This window comes from Dasypus novemcinctus, chromosome 19 (assembly GCF_030445035.2).
Source record: "Dasypus novemcinctus isolate mDasNov1 chromosome 19, mDasNov1.1.hap2, whole genome shotgun sequence".
In the NCBI taxonomy this organism is placed as follows: Eukaryota; Metazoa; Chordata; class Mammalia; order Cingulata; family Dasypodidae; genus Dasypus; species Dasypus novemcinctus.
In genome coordinates, this window is record NC_080691.1 from 72,377,201 (window position 1) to 72,389,792 (window position 12,592).

The 12,592-nt window shown below is 37.6% G+C and overlaps 1 protein-coding gene across 1 annotated transcript in view; it reads left to right on the plus strand.

The window, feature by feature from the left end:
- MUC16 (mucin 16, cell surface associated) overlaps positions 1-12,592 on the plus strand; it is a 102,587-nt gene that overhangs the window by 57,247 nt on the left and 32,748 nt on the right. The gene's annotated exons all lie outside the window — the stretch shown is intronic.

Sequence of the window (12,592 nt, forward strand, 5' to 3'; positions counted from 1 at the left end):
CTTCCAAGTGATCCCAGTCCTACCAGTCTATTTCTAGCTCCACCAATGGGTGACCTCTCTCTACCTCCTTGTAGAAAGCCAAGATATTTGGCCTCAAAGCTAGGACCTGGGAGATGCAGAGAAAAGATGTGAGGGAGCTTTGGACTCAGTCACAGGCACTCCTTGCTTTGCCCTGAAATTCCTCATGAGCAGGGGATGTGTCCTTATTATCTTTCCAGTCATGTTGATTCCCTCTCCCTGCCCTCAGCAACTGCTGTGGCCACTGTCTCCACATCAATTATACAATTTCTTCCATTGCTAGAGTCACAATAGTTCTACAGTAGAATACCAGTAAGTCCACTCTAATCCATATGTTATTCCTCTATCCTGTGGACCCTGGGATGGTGATAGCCACTCCAACTCTATATGAAGGGGGGGTGGTTAGATCCCATATCGCTGATGGATGCAGTTCTCCTGCTTGCAATTGTAGGCACTCTTGGTTGCCTGGTGTGGTGGTTAAACATCTTCCCTCCCTGTTAGCTGACCTGGATAGGTCCAATGAACTGAAGGGTAGGAGTTGCTACTCTGTTGTGGCTCAGAGCCCAGCTGGCACATGGCCAAACCAGAGATTCAAGTCTCCTGAGTGTACACCGACCCCACTTTCCACCACGGGTTCAGTAAAAGTGACAGAAGAGGCATGTATAAAAAGGTTGTTTCTGAGTCCAACTCCATCACACTCAGGAGCACAAATTCCAAAGGAGGGCCCACTGAGCAGGCACTGAACTCCAGAGCCATCTGCCATGACTGTAGAACCTGTGTGTCTCCACTGCCCTCAGTGGCACCAGCACCTGGGGTTGTATCTACTTTGGCTGTCTCTGGGATCCTGCTGAGATATGCGTAAGCGTGACCCTCTGATGACCTCCCAACTATTTTTGAAGTCTCTTAGCAATATAAGCTCATTTGTCTTTACCATTTTCCCCTTTTATTCAGTATCTTTTTCTAGTAACATCACCAGCTGGTGATTGGTAGTAATCCCTTGGTGCCAGGGAGGCTCATCCCTGGGAGTCATGTCCCATGCTGGGGAGAAGGCAATGCATTTACATGCTGAGTTTGGCTTCAAGACTGGCCACATTTGAGCAACATGGAGGCTCTCAGATGGTAACTTTTAGGCACCCTGCAGCCCTAGGCCTAGTTGAAATTTCAGGCACACAGGCTTATAAGCAGAGTCATCAGTATCAAGGGCTCATCATTGGACCATCCTTGTTCATGGGTCTTTGCCCTTGCTCTTGGGGACTGTTGCTATTCCATTGGGGAATCTGACAGAGTTCCCTTGGCTAGAAACTCAGCACTCCCTCAGTTGTCATTTGTATCCTTAACTATTCTGAAAATACCCAATGAATATCCAAATATTTTTATATACCCTATATACATGCCCTGGAGAACTCCCTCCAAATGATGTGTTCCCCATCAATAACACCCCACGCCAGCATTCCTCCATTGCCATAGTTGAACCCCTCTGTGGTCCAAAACTTCTTAAAAAATGAAGCCTAATATATTGCCAAATTCAATTAGTAGGAAAATGAAATAGTAGTGATAGTTTTAAAGATTAGAAATAGAATACATACTAATTTAGAAAAACTAAAATATAGTAAAAATAAATTGGGGTATTAAAAATGAAAAATAATATAAAACTTTGTTTCTGATGTTTTGCCTTTCATCACTGTAATAGGTGTTGCCCAGTATGTACAATGGCAAGGTAATTTCTTTCATTCCTACATCAATGTCTACATCCTTTCTTTTTTTTTTTTTCCCTAAGTCTTTTAGATCTTTAGTTAAATTCATTCCTAGGTTTTCAATTTTTTAATTTACTATTGTAAATGGTATTTGTTTCTTGTTTTCCTTCTCAGATTGCTCATTATTGGTGTACAGAAATGCTACTGATTTTTGTGCATTTGATCTTATAACCTGCAACTTTACTGAACTCATTTATAAGTTCTAGAAGCTTTGTTGTAGTTTTCTCAGGGCTTTCTATGCATAGGGTCATGTCATCTGCAAATAGTGAAAATTTTATTCCTTCCTTTCCAGTTTGGATGCTTTTATATTTGCTTCTTGCCTCAGTGCTTGAGCAAGTACTTCTAACACAATGTTAAGTAGAAGTGGTGATAGTGATTATCCTTGTCTTGTTCCTGATCTTAGAAAGATTTTAGGATTTCACCATTGTAAATGATGTTAGCTGTGGGTTTTTCATATATACCCTTTATCATGTTCAGAAAGTTTCCTTCTATTCCTATCTTTTGCAGTGTTTTTATCAAGAAAGGGTGCTGTGTTTTGTCAAATGCATTTTCTGCATCTATAGATTTGATCATGTGATTTTTTTCCTTTGATATTTTTATGTGGTGTATTATATTGATTAATTTTCTTATATTAAACCATTCTTGCATACCAGGGATGAAACTCACTTGGTCATGGTGTATATTTCATTTGATGTGTTATTGAATACAATTAGCATGAATTTTTTTTTGAGGATTTTTGCATCCAGGTTCATTAGAGAGATTGATCTGTAATTTTCCTTTCTTGTGTTGTCTTTGTTTGGCTTTGGTATTAGGGTTATGTTGGCATCATAGAGTGAGTTAGGCAATGTTCCTTCTATTTCAATTTTTTGAAAGAGTTCAACCAAGATTGTTGTTAGTTTTTTGGGGAATGTTTGGTATAATTCACCTGTGAAGCAGTCTGGTCCAGGGATCTTCTTAGTTGGGAGGTTTTTAATGACTGATTCTATCTCTTTACTTATGATTGGTTTTCTTCGTATCATCAGTTTCTTCTTTCATCAATGTAGGCTGCTCATGTGTTTCTAGGAATTTGTCCATTTCCTCTAAATTGTCCTTCCTGTTGGCATACAGTTTTTCAAAGTATCTTCTTAAGATAGTCTTTATTTCTGTGGGGTCAGTGGTGATATCCCCTTACTCATTTCTTATTTTGTGTATTTGCATTTTCTCTCTTTTTTTTCTTTGTTTGTCTCACTAAGGGTATGTCAATTTTGTTGATCTTCTCAAAGAACCAGGTCTTTGTTTTGTTTGTTTTTCTTGTGATTTCTTATTTTCTATTTCCTTTAGTTCTGCTCTGATATTTGTTCTTTCTTTCTTTCTTTCTTCTTCCTTTGGGGTTGGTTTCTTTCTTTCTTTCTTTCTTTTTTAGTAATTCCTCCAAGTGTGCTGTTAGGTCTTCAATTTTAGCTCTTTTTTTTTGAGGTATGAATTTATGGCTATGAATTTCCCTCTCAGTACATCTTTTGCTGCGTCTCATGAGTTTTGATATGTTGTGCTGTCATTTCCATTAGTTTCAAGGTAATTACTGATTTCTTTTGAGATTTCCTCCTTGACCCACTGTTTGTGTCACAGTGTGTTGCTTAACTTTCATATCTTGGTGCCTAATCTGGTTCTCTTTCCCTTGCAGATTTCCAGCTTCATCCTACTGTGGTCAGAGAAATTATTTTGTGTGATTTCTATCTTTCTGAATTCATTGAGGCTTTCTCTGTGGCCTAGCATGTGGTCTGTCTTGGAGAATGATCCATGTGCACTTGAGAAGTATGTATATCCTGCTGTGTTTGGGTGTAATGTTCTGTATATGTCTATTAGGTCCACCTCCTCTAATATTGTTTAAAGTCTTTGTTTCTTTATTGGTTCTCTGTTGAGATGTTCTGTCCAATGGTAATAGTGGTGTTTAAAATCCCCCACTAATTGTAGAGGCATCTATTCCTTCACTTAGTTTTTCCACTGTTTGCCTCATGTGTTTGGAGGCACCATGGTTAGGTGCATAAATGTTTATGTTTGTTCTTTCTTCTTGAAAATTACTTCTTTTACTAATATGTAGTGTCCATCTTTGTCTTTCACAATAGTTTAGTATTTAAAGTCTCTTTTTCTGGTATTTATACAGCTACTCCTGCCCTTTTCTGGTTATTGTTTTCTTTTAAGATTGTTTTCCAGCCATTCACTTTCAACCTCCTTGAATCCCTGGGTCTAATATGGGTTCCTTGTAGACAGTATACAGATGGGTCATATTTCCTTATCCATTCTTCCAATCTGTGTCTCTTGAATGGTTAGTTTAATCCATTGAGATTCCATGTTATTACTCTCAAGGAATTATTTACATTAGCCATATTTTCCTTGGATTTGTGCATCTGTTTTTTTTTCTCTTTCTGTTTTTATCTTTTTAGTTGTTTGTACACTCTCCTCCAACTCTGTCTCTCCTGTTTTTTCTTTCCTCCTGCAGAACTCCCTTTAGTATCTCTTGAAGGACAGGTTTCTTGTTAGAATACTCTCTTAGTTTCTGTTTATCTGTGAATATTTTGAACTGTTCATCATTTTTGAAAGCTAGCTTTGCTGGATAGATTATTCTTGGCTGGAAATTTTTTTTCTTTGAGTACCTTGACTATGTGATACCATTGCCTTCTTGCCTCCATGGCTTCAGGTGAGAAATCAGCACTAATCTTATTGAGCTTCCCTTATATGTGATAGTTCTCTTTTCTTTTGATGCTTTCAGTATTTTCTCTTTGTCTTGAGCATTGAATAATTTGACAAGTAGATGTCTTGGGGTAGGCCTGTTGGGATTTATGCTTTTTGAGGTGCGTTGTGCTTCCTGGACATGTACACACTCCCTAAATAGGTTTGAGAATTTTCAGCCATTATTTCCTCCAACACCCCTTCTGACCCCTTTCCCTTCTCTTCTCCTTCTGGGATGCCTATAATGCATATGTTTGTGCATTTTGCATTGCCATTCAGGTCCCTAAGTCCCTGCTGGATTTTTTCTGTCTTTTTATCAATCAATTCTACTATCTGTTTGATTTCAGATGTATTGTCTTCCACATCAATAATTCTTTCCTCTTACTCTTCAAATCTGCTGTTATTTGCTGAGAGTGTATTTTTGATTTTTTGGATTGTGCTATTCATTACCATCATATCTGTTATCTTTTTAGGTATATTTAAAATTTCTTCTGTATGCTCTCCAAGTGTTTTCTTAATATCCTTAATCTCTTCTTTTACTTCATTGAATTGGTCCATGGTATTTGTTTTGAGAGCTTTGATTAGTTGTTCAATGTTCTGCTCATCTTCCTGGTTTTTAGTTTGTTCATTGGATTGGGCCATGTTTTCCTAATTATTGGTATGGTTTGTAATTTTTTGTTGTTGTCTGGTCATCATTTTATCTTGATATGTTTGTTCAGTTGATTATCTTGTCCATCTATTCTGGGTTTTATTTAGGTGCTGTTTTTGTGTGTGAGTTTAGTCTTCTCTTTGACACTTTGTTCTTCTTATTCTATTTCCTTGTTGTTGTCTAAGTTCCCTTGAAGGAAAATATTAGGGCCAGGGAAAACAAAAGAGGTAAGAAAAGAAAAAGTATAATAATACTATTAATAGTAAATGTTAGCAGAAGAACCATGTGAGACCTAGGCGAATGAATATTAAACTCTGTAAGCTCTGTTGAGTTATAACAGTACAAAAGTGGAGTATCTACAGTGAGATGGTAAACTGAATATGGAGAAGAATATAGTATGAATTAAAAGGCCAGTGTGGTCAAAAGGGAGGGAAAGAGAAAAGAAAGGCCAATAACCTAAAAAGTGAATAAAAGAAAATAGAATAGAGGTGTTAGAAATAAAAAGTCAGAAAAATTGGGGGCTAAACAAAGAGGTTCAATGTAAGAGAAACAATAGATGATGGAAGATAGAAGGATTGTAAAGGAAAGGGGATAGCATTGGTAACCAAAATCAGTATACACAGAAAAGAGGAAATTGAGGGTAAGGAAGCACAGCACACAAGAAACAGTGCCTGCAGCACCTAATAGAAAAGAAGAAGAATGAAAAAAAAGGGAAAAGAGAAAAAAAGGGGTGGTGCGGGGTAATAAAGTGGAAGGAAAGACAAGAAAACAAACCAACAAAAAAGACCAGACAAGGCCTCAAGCAAGGAGTCCCCTTTGCAATTGAAGAAATGCTTAGGAGCCTATCCTTTCCCCTTTCTCCCTTCCTCACTTCCCTCTCTCCCAGGGCAGCAGGAAGGCTGTGTGAGGGCTCCCCTCTGAGATTCAAATGGGACCCTGGTGAACCTACTCATCACAGAAAATAATGACTCTTAGTCTCTTTGAGAGAGAGCACCCACACCTTGCTGGGAACCCTAAATATGGTATTGGAAGCCTACCAAGCACTTCCTACTGCCCCCTCCCTTAGGTGTGTTGTACAGGACTAGTTAATTGCCTGACTCCACCTTCTCCCAGACTGATTTTCCCTATCCCAGGGTGTTTAGGTAAATGGGGCTCTCTCAGCAGATTCACCTCTCCTCTCTTCCTAGTCTCTCCCCAAGGCAGCTGGCATGCTTCTCCAAGCTTAGAAAAAGGGGGAACAGACAATTTAACCTGCACTGCTCAGGCCCCTTTTCACTCCCCATCAAAATCATCCCACTCCCTCGGATTTTGTCTGAGACCGGCAGGCTGGGGAAATGCTGGGGTTCAGGGAGTACTGGGTTTAGGGAATGCAGGCTAGGGGCATTGTGGGCTTGAGGAACGTGGGTTCAGGGAATGCACGTTCTGTGGAACATGGGGTTTGGGAAACGTGAGGCTCAGGGAACGCGAGTTTGGGGTTCGCATCTTTGGGGAACAAGGGCCTCAGGAATGCTACTCTGTGACTAGTGGTGTTCAGGGAATGCTGCGGTTATCAGCCCTAGGGGAAGGGTTTAGCTTTCCCACAGCTTCCGGCTCACGAACCAGAAACCCACAGTTTTACCTCGAGCAAACACTATTGTTGCACTCTCTCCAGTTTGATGTCCAGAAACCTCCTGCTTTGTGGGTTCCCAAAACAGCTCACTCTGGCAGGATTCTCTTCCTACTCAGCCAGGTTTTTTTTGCAGGAGAGTTGACGAGGGCGCACTCACTCAGATGCCATCTTGCTTCCCCTTTGCCCAATACCAGGAAAATGACATTGGTAAAATGCTCGAGGTTCATCCATGTTGTTACATGCATCAGCTTCATTCCTTTTATAGCTGAATAATATTACATTGTAAAAATACATCACATTTGTTTATCCATTCATGTGTTGATGGGCATTTTAATTGCTTCCACCTTTTGGCAATTGTGAATAATGCTGCTAAGTATATTGGTGTGCAAATGTCTGAGTCACTGCTTTCAATTCTTTTGAATATATATCCAGAAGTGGTATTGCCAAGTCAAATGATAATTCTGTGTTTAACTTTCTGAGGAATTTCAAAATGATTTTCAATAGTGGCTGCAGAACTACATTTACAACAATGTCCAAATGTTCCTATTTCTCACATCCTCTCCCATTCTTGTTATTTTCTTTTCTTTTTAAGAGTAGCCACTCTAGTGGGTGTGAGATTGTATCTTATTATGGTTTTAATTTGTAGTTCACTAATGGCTAATGACTTTGAGTATCTTTTCATGTGCTCATTGACCATTTGTTTATCTTCTTTGGAGAAATGTCTCTTCAAGACACCTTTTTATTGGGTCATTTGTCTTTTTTTTTTTTTAGTTATAGAGGTTCTTTACACATTATAGATATTAAAGCTTGTGAGATATGGTTTCTGAATAGTTTCTCCCATTCTTTAGGCTGTCTTTTTACACTCCTGATTACGTATTTTGATGCACGAAAGTTTTAAATTTTGATTAAGTCCAATTTGTTTTTTCCTTTCTTGCTTGTGCTTTTTATATAAAGTCTAAGAAACCACCACTTAACACAAGATCTGGAAGATGTTTCCCTGAGATTTCTCCAAGGAGTTTTATAGATCTAATTCTTGTATTTAGTTCTTTGATTCATTTCAAGTTAATTTTAGTATCTGCTGAGAGGTAGGAGTCGAACTTCAATCTTTTGCATATGGCTATCTAGTTCTCACATCACGATTTGTTGAAGATACTATTTTTCCCTACTGAGTGGACTTGTTATGACTTGTTATGTTAATTAAAGATTAATTTTCCAAAGGTGTAAGGGTTTATTTCTGAACTCTTAAGTCAATTCCATTGATGTAAATGTCTCACATTGTGCCAGACCCATACTGTTTTGAATACTGTAGTGTGTGTATGTATGTGTGTCCCTAGACTATCCCTTTCAGCCTCAATCCCATTTATAAACTGGCCGTGTTAATTATATTCACTATGATGTTACCATCAACTCCATCCCTTTCCACACATTCACAGTCAAACTAATTAAAAATTCAATATACATTAAGTATCAGTACTCCTTCTCAGCCCTCACACTAGCTCCTAGTAACCTATACTCTAGGTTTTAACTCTGTACATTTATTCTTCCTATTTAGTTCATATTAATGAAACCATACAATATTTGTCCTTTTGTATCTAGCTTATTTCACTCAGGATAATGTCTTTAAGGTTCATCTATGTTATCATAGGCATCCCAATTCATTTCTTCTTGCAGCAGCTCATAGTATTCCATCACGTATATATATATCACATTTTGTTTATCCATTCATTGATTAATGGACACTTGGGTTGCTTCCATCTTTTGGCAATTGTGAATAATGCCACTATGAGTGGCTGTTTATATTGCTGTTTTCAATTATTATGGACAATATTCCTAGTAGACTGTACCAGGAGGGATTGCTGGATCATACAGAAGATCTATATTTAACTTCCTGAGGAACTGCCAAACTATCATCCACTTGAGGCTATAACTTTCCACATTCCCACCAACAGTGAAGGAGTGTTCCTATTTCTTCACATTCTCTCTGGAACTTATTTTCCTTTTTTTTTTTTTTAATAATGGCCATACTATGATATATGAGGTGATATCTCGTTGTAGTTTTGATCAGCATTTCCCTAATAGCTAGTAATATGGAACATTTTTTTCTTGTGGTTTTTGCCATTTGTATTTCCTCTTGGGAGAAATGTCTATTTAAGTCTTTTGCCCATTTCTAAATTGGATTGCTTGCTCTTTTATTGTTCAGTTGTATGATCTGTTTATATAGCATGAAATCAAACCCTTATCAGAGATCTGATTTCCAAATATTTTCTCCCATTGAATAGCCTGCCTTTTCAACTTCTTGACAAAGTGCTTTGAATCACAAAAGTGTTTAAGTTTGAGGAGGTCCCATTTGTCCATTTTTTCCATTCATTGCTCAAGTTTTCAGTGTAAGGCTTAAGAATCCACCACTCATCACCAAGTCTTGAAGATGTTTCCTTACATTTTCTTTTAGGAATTTTATGGTTCTAGTTTTATATTTAGGTCTTTGATCCATTTTGAGTTAATTTTTGTATAAGGTATGAGAGAGGTGTCCTCTTTCTTTCTTTTAGATATGAGTATCTAGTTCTCTCAGCACCATTTGCTCAATAGACTGTTCTGCCACAACTGGGTGGGCTTGATAGTCTTGTCAAAAGTCACTTGACCGTAGATGTAAGGGTCTGTTAATGAACCATCAGTTCCGTTCCATTGGCCTATATGTCCATCTTTATGCCAGTACTATGCTGATTACTGTAGGTTTGAAATAAAATTTAAAATCAGGAAGTGTGAGCTATTCAACTTTCATTTTCTAGGTGATTTTGGCAATTTGGTACCACTAAATATTCCACATGAATTTGATTATTGACTTTTCCATTTCTGGAAACCTGTTGGAATTTTTTTTGAGAGGTACCAGAGATTGAACCTAGGACCTTGTACATGGGAATCAGGGGCTCAACCACTGAGCTAAATCTGCTCTCCTCCCCTCCCCCCTTGGAATATTTATTGGAATTGCATTGAATCTGTATATTGCTTTGGGTGAAATTGACATCTTAATAATATTTAGTCTTCCAACCCATGAACATGTAATGTCTGTCCATTTATTTTGGATTTCTTTAACTTTTTTCAGCAATGATTTGGAGTTTTCCAGTACAAGTCCATTGCATCCTTAGTTAAATTTATTCCAAAATATTTATTCTTTTAGTTGTTATTGCAAATGGATTTTTTTCTTGCTTTCCTATTTTTCAATTGTTCATTACTAGCATGTGCAAACAGTACTCTTTCTGCAATTTGGTCTTGTACCCTGATACCTTGCTGAATTTGTTTATTGGCTCTAGTAGCTTCTTTTATGGATTTTTCAGGATTCCCTGTGTAAGGGATTATGTTATCTGCAAATAGAATTTTACTTCTTTCTTTTCTATTTGTATGCCTTTTATTTCTTTTTCTTGCCTACTGGCTCTGGATAGAATGCCCAGCACAGTGTTGGATAATAGTGGTAGTAGAAGACATAATTGTCTTGTTCCTAATGTTAGCAGAGAAGCATTTAGTCTTTCACAATTGATTATGGTGTTAGCTATGGGTTTCTCATAAATGCTGATGTTTTTGATGTTAAGGATTTTCCTTTTGTTACTAGTTTTCTGAGTATTTTTATCAGGAATGGGTAATGGATTTTTTAAAAATTCATTTTCTGTGTCAATTGAGATTATCGTGTAATTTTTTGCCTTCTTTCAATTAATGTGGTATATTACAATGATTGAATTTCTTATGTAGACCCATCTTTGTGTACTTGGGATAAATCCCTGTGATCATGGTGTTTAATTATTTTAATGTGATGCTGAGTTCTGTTAGCTAGTATTTTGTTGGGGATTTTTGCATCTATATCCATGAGGGATATCAATCTGCATTGTTTTTTTCTTGTGATATCTTTATTTGGATTTCCAATAGGGTTATGCTGGCCTCATAGAATAAGTTGGGAAGTGTTCCCTCTCTTCAATTTGTTGGAAGATTTTTGAATAGTACCGGTGTTAAGCTTTCTTTGAATGTTTGATAAAGTTCAAGAGGAAAACCATCTGGTTCTGGGCTTCTCTTTGTTGAGAAGTTTTTGATTAATGGTTCTATCTCTTTACTTGTTATTGATCTGTTGAGAGCTTCTATTTCTTTTAGAGCCAGTAAAGGTAGACTAATTTGTTGACATAAAGTTGTTCATATGTCCTCTTATAATCCTTTATATTAAAGCAGGGTCTTAGTAATAGCCTCCCTTTCATTCTTATTTTTTTTTTTTTACAGATTTATTTATTTATTTAATTCCCCCCCCCCCCCTCCCCTGGTTGTCTGTTCTTGGTGTCTATTCGCTGCGTCTTGTTTCTTTGTCCGCTTCTGTTGTCGTCAGCAGCACGGGAAGTGTGGGCGGCGCCATTCCTGGGCAGACTGCTCTTTCTTTTCACGCTGGGCGGCTTTCCTCACGGGCGCACTCCTTGCGCGTGGGGCTCCCCCATGCGGGGGACACCCTTGCGTGGCACGGCACTCCTTGCGCGCATCGGCACTGCGCATGGCCAGCTCCACACGGGTCAAGGAGGCCCGGGGTTTGAACCGCGGACCTCCCATATGGTAGACGGACGCCCTAACCACTGGGCCAAAGTCCGTTTCCCTCATTCTTATTTTTAAATTAAAGATTCACACAGTATACGTCCATCCAAAGTGCATAATCAGTATCAATGGTTCTCAGTATAAAACCAAAGAGTTGTGCACTCACCCCCACAGTCAATTTTAGAACATTTTCTTTGCTCTGATTATAAAAAAGAAAAAACCCTTACCACCTATCCCCCTCATTATTGACTACTAGCATTGTTAAAGTACCTTTGTTACAATTACTGAAAATATATTACAATATTACAGTTAACTATAGTCATTATTTTGCATTAGTTGTCTTTTTTTCCCATATACTACCTTATTATTAATGTACATTTGTTATAGCTCATGAAAAAATATTCTTATATTTATACTATTAACCACATGCATCATCCACAACAGGGCTCACTATATTATATAGTCCCATGTTTCATCCTCTAGCTTTCCTTCTAGTGACACATGTGACCTTAAATTTTCCTTTTCAACCACAATCATACTCACAATTCAGTACTGTCAAGTACCTGCACAAAAATGTGCTCCCATCACCTCTATCCATTTTTCAAACATTTACTATCAACCTTATTGTAAATTTCTACACACATTAAGCATCAGCTTGCCTTTCTTTGCCATGTTCCATTTCCTGGTAATGTATATTCTAGAATCTAGATATTAAGACCATGAGCTTGCTCACTATAATTAGTTCATATTAATGATATCAAACAATATTTGTCCTTATGTGCCTGGCTTTTTTCATGGAACACAATGTCCTCAAGGTTCATCCATGTTGTTACACGTATCAGGACTTCGTTTATTCTTACAGATGAATAATATTTCATCGTATGTATATACCACATTTTGTTTATCCATTCATGGGTTGAGGGACACTTGGGCTGTTTCCGTCTTTTGACAATTGTGAATAATGTCACTATGAACATCAGTGTGTATATATTTGTTTGAGTCCTCCTTTCATTTATTCTGAGTCTTATGTTTCACCCTTTAGCTTTTCTTTTAGTGATGTAAACTTTCCCTTTCAACCACAATCATATTTCCATATTAGTGCTGCTAATAATATTCACTCTAATGTGCTATTGTCACCTCTGTTCAATTCAAAAAATTTACAATCAACCTTATTAGAAATTCTGCACAAATTAAGCCTCAGCTCATGTTCTCTATCCTCATTCTGCCTTCTTGTGACTGATCTTCTAGCTATTAATCAACTCCATGACTTTGCTCCTTACATTTAGTTCATATTAGTGA